The sequence below is a fragment of the Apaloderma vittatum genome, unplaced genomic scaffold (assembly GCF_000703405.1).
Source record: "Apaloderma vittatum isolate BGI_N311 unplaced genomic scaffold, ASM70340v1 scaffold18316, whole genome shotgun sequence".
Classification (NCBI taxonomy): Eukaryota; Metazoa; Chordata; class Aves; order Trogoniformes; family Trogonidae; genus Apaloderma; species Apaloderma vittatum.
Window position 1 is genome coordinate 37,141 of NW_009723577.1, and position 7,650 is coordinate 44,790.

Here is a 7,650-nt window from a genome sequence, read left to right on the forward strand (position 1 = left end):
GAAGTTGTTAATCATCTCAATATAAAAAAAAAACCCTAAAAGTAAAATATCCTCTAAACCTTTGAATTAGATCTGTAACAGAGAGATAAGGGGAGAGGGGCGAAGAAAGGTTTTAATTTGCTTTTCTTGATAACATATGAAACCTGAATTTTGTAGGAATTCTCTTGAGTGGAAGAGGAGATACTTTTTTAACGTAAAATAATAAACCTTTCTATTTTCTGTATCAACAGGCTTTTCCATAGGCAACTAATGGAATCAGCAGCCCATAAAAGATTGGAAGCTGATTGGAAGGTAAGGGAAAGAACATGAAGCTATGATCTTCTCAAACAGAAGTAGGAGACCAACAACCTCCCATAGAGAAACAAAGAGGAAATATCTGTTTATAATGATGGAATAACTTTATGTTCTTGTAGCAGCAGAGAGTTTATACTCCCTAGCATTGGGAAGGTAAGAAGAAAAACAAGATAAACTGAAAAGCTGAGTTTACACTAAGTTGGAGAAGAACACCAGGACAGGAGCCTTCTTTTTCTGATGGCCAGAAAATAGCAGACATATGGTTTTTTGCAAACTTTTTGTCAAGGTCTCTAGCTGAAGTGCTGAGTAACCAGAATAATATTTTCCCATTCTTTGAGAGCACTTCTGTTCACACCTTAATCACAGAAATGCTCTTTTGGAGGAGTAGATCACTCCCAGCCATGCACACTCCCAGTCAGTGTCATCTTTTACGATATTCCTACAGCAGCACATAAAGCTGAAGGTTTAACAGATGAATCAGTTTCAGATCCAAATCACATTCAAAGATTGACTGCAGTGATTTTGATTTGCACTCCTCAAGCTTTTCTGCCAGAGATATTTAATGTTCAAACTAAGGAGCTATAGTGGAACGGTGATCTGTAGTGAGAACTTTCTGCTGCCATTAGCAGTGAACTTGTTAGTAATATAGGACTGATGTGAATATCTCTCCATCAACTCTGTGTTTTCTGGCCTGTTATTTACCATCTTCTTATGCAAAATGCCAGGCCAGTAGACTTGACTATCCATTCCTTGTCTTTATGAATAATCCCTTTCCTGTTCCAACTGTTTTCTGACTTACGCTGCCACCGTGCATGTACCATCCACCAGCAGTACAAGCCTCGGTCGCTTGTCTATCCACTTCACTGAACAGTGTCTTAGCATGAACCTTAGAGTATTGTGACTCCTGTCTCCCACTGAAATTGCTCCTGTTGGGCACACAGATGTGAAACAGCCTGTGAACTTCCGTAGCTCAGTGTTCAGTCAGAACATGATGGGGGTACTCGCCTCTGGCCCCTTGCCAGGGCACTGTAAACTGATCCTGATGGCATTTTAGGCTTTAAATTCTTTCCCAACAATACTTTATGACACTTTTTTCTCTTCCTCTTTTTTTCCCCAAGATCTACTTTGCTGAGGTTACTCATGTTTATTGTGTAGTTCTTTTTAAATGAAAGTAGACTAATAAAAAACTGTGATGTAGCTCAGGTCACTATTAAACATGCCTTGATTCGTCTTATTTCTTTGTACAGTTATAACACCAATTGTTGGATCTCTCTTTAAATTAGATCGTAAGTTCTTCAGGGACTGGCCTACATTGTGGGAGAATGTAAACAAATGAGTTCAAGAAAAGATGTGATATGACTAGCAGTCCTTTACTTTTTTAGTTTGTTGCTTGCTGCAATCTGGAAACAAGGTTGCATCACGTACCTCACAATTATGAGCTGGACAGGACTCACAGCAGCAAATGTATTGCATTGAAAATGCCCTCTTTTTAAGGTTGAAAATGCTGATCACTTTGCTAATATGAGAAAGTTTACCATGTTTATATACAGTGATGGAAACAGTTCATCAGAAATGACAACCGCTCTCTAGTAAGGTAAGAACTGGTATCTTAGTTGTGCCAAAAAGAGACTGGAGTGAACAAAGCTAGATCCAATCCACAAAACTGAGGACTCCAAGATCAAGAGACACAAAGTCCTTTCTTCTGTGGTTCCTCTGTAACACAGTGGACTATAACACAGAGATGCAAATTCTTATTTTCTGGACAACAGGTACCAATTTCTTTGGTGATTTTTTTCCCCATCTGAAGCCCTTTCAGAGGCTACTAAAGCATACAATAAGACAGCACTATACCAAAAGTAGAGTACAAAAACTAGCATAGCCCTTTGACTAACAGTATTCTCTGTCTGGGTTAAGGAGACTGTCTCAGCCCGTGACAGTGTCCCTCCTTCCTTCCCTGCTTGTGAGGAACTAGGCACTTATGTCTTCTCTCTGCAGGGAGAGAACTTAATCTCTCAATGACAAATACTTTCCCAGAAAAAGATGTTCTATTCCTTAAATTTCCTGTGTATTAAAATTTGACCTGGTAAAGGATGGTAATAAATTAAGGGAGTGAGCCTGAAGTTTTAGAAACTGAGTGGCAGAAGCTGATTTTCCAAACAAATGTTCTTTTAGTGCAAGTACACAGTGAAAACATATGAATTTGATGTCCAGATCTCCAAGTGGTCATAAATACTGCTTCCTAAATGCCTTTTTGTGAGCATTTAATAAGCAACAATTTAATTTACCCTGAGAATAAAGAGTAATTGCTGTCTGAAATGAAACTCCTAAAAGAGCATGATTATATCAACTGCTGTTTGGTTTTTTTTCCCTAAAGAAAAAAGTGTGATTTTCATTTGGAGGTTATGTTTGGATTTTTTTTTTAAACCTTAGAAGTCTAATCACAAGAGTAGTAAACAACTGCACTCAGCACAAGCCCAGATGTAGCACTGGCTTCCCTAATTCAATAACACTCTCTCCTGCTTTCTGAATAAGACTGGGGCCACAAATACACTGAAAACCTTAGCGTGGAAACCAGACACCAACGAGGATTCCTCATTGTATTACTGAGCCAGTTGCTTAACTTCTCTACTCTAGTTTCTGCTCTTGGAAATGGGCTTTCATAGAACTGGCATTACATATGTTGACCTGCAGGTCAGGCGATCAGCTACTCTGTATTAATTTGTATCCACTAAATGTAATGGAGCCAAAATAGTTTGCAATAGCAAATGATGTGTTTCTAGTCACTTGTTCTGATACTCCTCAATGCTAAGCACTTGCTTACTTTTCTATGCACTTCTCTTTTTATCCACAATGGAAGAGATCTACCCTTGCATACCAATCTCAATAGAGCACTTATGCATTTTTATAATTTACCAAAGATTTGGGTGACAGAAGATGTCTTTGGGAACAATTTTCTCTAGGGCATAATTTAGAGAGCCTCCCATACCAGCAAGGATACCTGCACTTGCACACAAAAAGTGAAGTAGGAAATACTTTTGGAAATTTGGACTTTTTTGCAAGGCCCTTGCTACTGTATTGCTGTTGGTGACTGAACTGAGCAACATCATCAGCATTAGGTGGGATGCTCCCAAGTTAATACAGTGCTGTAGATGATGTCTCAGCCTTGTCACCAATAAAATATCTATGTAAATCGTAGCTGGGTTGAGAACTGCCAGCACTGAAACAGATGCCAGGATCTCAGTCCTGGCCAGCAGAGGCCACTATGAGACTGTAAGAAGAGCTGTGGTACATGGCCCTGGAGGCCTCTTCAGAATGATCACCGCCAGAGGAGTAGCATCGGAGGTTTGGTTTAGGACTTTTACTAAAAAGATGGAATCTTCTGAGGATTTTCAAACTTTCAAAGATTTTTTAAATAATCTTGAGATTCATATTGTTTCCGCCACTGCTCTGCACTCTGAGTGGGCTGGTTCTTGCCAGCAATGAGCTGGAGGAGGTGCAGAGAGAAAATTCTTTATGAAAAGAGATGCAGGATAGTCTTCTACTTGTGCACAGTGCTACGGAGGACTTTGTAACTACAGTGTGCAGTTTGGTACAGTTAGCTGAAGACAGACTGTCAGCATGTTTGTGTCAGGGTTTAGTGGTCAAGCTGAGATGTCACCTGCAATGTCTTTTGGATGGACAGTAGCAAAAGCTCAGGTGTGGGGCATGGGCCCTGGCTGTCCATGTCACAGGGATGCAGTGAATTGACTGAAGTGGGCTTTGAATCTATTAAGTTTGCTGTAATCTCATATTCCTCTTGGTGGCAATCTTGTTTTAGTGAGCAGCAGTCTCAGAATATTCCAAAATTGCCATCTTTCCTCAAGTTTTCTCAGTCCCTTTGAGTTTCATAAAACCTATCTAATGCCATCACATCTCTCCCCAGTCCAAACAATTCATTCTTCTGTGCCTAACCTCATTCCATTCTAGGGTCTGCATCACTGCAGAGGGAGAAGCATTGGGGAAAGGAAGCCAATTTTGGGTTAGTAACCTACTTCCACAGCACCATGCAATTCTTTTAAGTCTTGAGCTTGTTTGTGTGCTGCAGCTGCTCGTGATGAGCTAAGAAAACTAATCTGAAAATTCACTCAGCACACATCTTCAAGTGCAAAATTCTAGCACAGAGCAGTTCTGCCTGCTCAAAGAGGTTGGATTCAGTACTGATGCTGCTGTGAACATGCTTTTCACTGACCTTTCTGGAGCTTTGAAGGCAGCACTTCCCAAATTCAGGTCTTCATTTTAGAGCATCATCTCTTTGCTGAAGGCACATCCTGAAAACAGCTGTAGGAGCTCTTTAGCCAGGCTGTATCTCTTTTTCTTTCTCAAAGAAAAGGCTGAGCATGTTAAGCAGAAGCTCAGCAGGAGCTGGGAGGTGCAGCCTCGCATAGAGGCAAGATGCTGTCAGTGCTTCTTGGCAATAACTTGGCCCGAGGGAAGTGGCTTCTGGCTGACTGAATGCCCAAGCCTGTGCCAGCCTGGCTGTGCCGTTGCAAACTGTGCCTGTGCCATCTCTGGCAGCCCGTGCTCCGAGTGGGAGACGGCAGGCAGGTGTTCCTGTGTCAGGATCCATTATGATGAAGGGATGTCTGAGCAGGCAAAAATGCAGTGTTCCCCACAGTCATGCCTGAGTTGCTCCTGCTGTTACTCTGTAGGTCTAAATCTAAGCTGTGTCCCATGCTGTGTCAAGCACAGACCACAGACATGAAAAGTCCTCTGGTAAATCTGTGCTTTAAATGGACTTAATTAAAGGTGCAGTTATGACTGAGCTCTGCAGCAGAAAGAAAAGAACAGAAACTGCTGGTTTTTACCTCCCTCTTTTCCTTCTGGGGAAAGCGTAGCAGATGATGTACACACTGCTTCTTCAAAGCCTGAGTGTAAAGAAACTAGCTTCACAGGGATGGTGTTATCAGGTAAGCCATAGAATAATTTAGGTTTGAAAAGACCTGTAAGATCATCAAGTCCAACTATTAACCTGGCAATGCCAGGTCCACCACTAAACCATGTTCCTCAGTACCACATCTATACATCTTTTAAGTACCTCCAGGGATGATGACTCCACCACTTCTCTGGGCAGCCTGTTCCAGTGCTTGACAACCCTGTTGGTGGATAAATTTTTCCTAATATCCAATCTAAATCTCCCCGGCACAACTTGAGGCCATTTCCTCTTGTCCTGCCACTTGTTACTTGGGAGAAGAGACGGATTCCCACCTCGCTACAACCTCCTTTTGGGTAGTTGTAGAGAGTGATAAGGTCCCGTTTATCAAGAAATTGCTTTGGTTTGTGATGCTTCAAATGGAAAGTGTCAGCTAAAGAAGATGTAGCCCTCCAAGAAATTTAACTGAGAAAGTTTCTCCTTCCTGGTTTCACCATTAATGAGGAGGTGCCAGTTCTCCAGTTCATGAACTATCTTTCTCCACTGCTTGACACATCTAATGTGTTTCACAAAGATTGAGCACTCAAATTCCTTAAAGAAGGAGTTTCTGTGAGCTCAGTCAAGTCCTTTAAGCATTTAAAATACAGCATGACGTAAATTGTACAGATTTCAGACTAAGCGATAGATTATTAATAATCTTGTTCTGGAAATTCATCATGCACTTGAAAAGCAATTTTTACAGCCTAATCTGTAGCCTGTACCGCTGTGCTTTCACTCAGCAAGGGATGCAGAGACTTATTTTTTCCTAGGGTTTTCTTGCTTGTTTTTCATTAACCAAGAACAAAAATCTATAAAATATTTTGTCCTCCAAGAAATGTGTTGTGCTATTTTTAAACTGAGGACATTGGATCTTGTGCTTACAGATCCCATTGCAGATACAATTGTTCAAACAGAAAAATTAGAAAAAAAATCACATTATAATGCGGCAGGCTGAAAGGCACGGACTCAGCTCTTGAGAGCAGCTAAGGCAAAGTTTATTAGCAAGAAGCAGTATTTATGGGTTACAAACAGGAGACCAGACTATGCAGCCAAGATTGTTCACTCGTGTCCTCCTTCAATCACTCTCTTGTCACACAGGGAGAACAGACTTTCCCAGGTCTGTTTTGATCATGCTCTCCCATTTACTCCCATGCACATCTTGTGTACAAGAAGCGTCTTATCTGACCATTCTCACGAGCAAACTCCCAACATGAGCTGTACTCGTCTGGTCACGGTCTCTTTTCATTATTAGCAAGCAAGAGACATGTACTTGTTTAGAAAAGAGCTCAAGGACGAGTCTCTTAATTTTGCAACACAGTGCTGCCGGCACAGCTAGCTGCAAAATGCAGGGTATCCGCATTATAACAATGGCAATATTTAAATCAGATTTAACAGGTTACGCTTCTGAGATTAAAATGTGTAGTACAATGATACAAATTATACTGGGTAAAGACTTTTAAAATAAATTTCCTAGTTCCTCTGGCTCATTGCAGTTCTCCACTGATTCTGTTATATACGTTTGACTTTTCAGGTGAGAAATAATATTTCCTCAATCCAGATTATAAATTACCTGCCAAATTTGGTCTGCATATTAACGTCACCGATAGAATGCAAAACCACCTTGTGATGGCGCTCAGGTTTCTGCCCTGGGCAGACAGATCATAACTACTGTCAGGTAAGCCCTCCTTTAGCTCTACTTTCTGTAGCCTGCCTTCCTGAAGTCAGAGTTGAAATTCAGCAGGTGGCAGCATCATCTTACGGATCAGCGCAGGCACCACGATGACACAAAGATGGGCTGATGTGTCTTCTGTGAAAATCTGAGTGGTCCCCAGAGCCAGGAAAGTGACAGCACTAACTCGCAGGCCATCTCCAGAAGCACTAGAAAACACTGTCCTCGGTGTAAGGGAAGTTTAATTTTTCCTTCCCTTTGCTACCGGCACAGATTGTACTTTGTATTCTTTCACTTTGTCGTGCCTCACCTGTGCAGTTGTGTAATACCTGTGTACAAGACACAGCTGTTCTTAGTGCTCTGCTAACCCAGATGTGCAGTGTGACTGGCGGTGTCAGAGCAGTTGGGATTTGCTGGCAGGAAGGGCAATGCTGGGCGAGGGGCACAGGGTCACACCACCCTCTTACCTGCTGCATCCTGCTGCCCTGCCCTCACACTAATGACCTCGCTGTAGAAAGAACAAGTGGAGGTCGCGAGTTCAATTCCCGTTCTGTCCCCATGTGTTGCCTGATCTAGTCGAGACGTGGCATCCCTGGCGATAGGGAGGCCGGATTAAAATGACCTCTAAGGTCCCTTCCAGGTAAGGCCATTCTATGATTCTGTGATGTGTGAGATAAATTGCTGTTACTGCTTTTGTTATAGTGCCGAATGTACCCACTGTTCAGTGCCTCTCTTTACA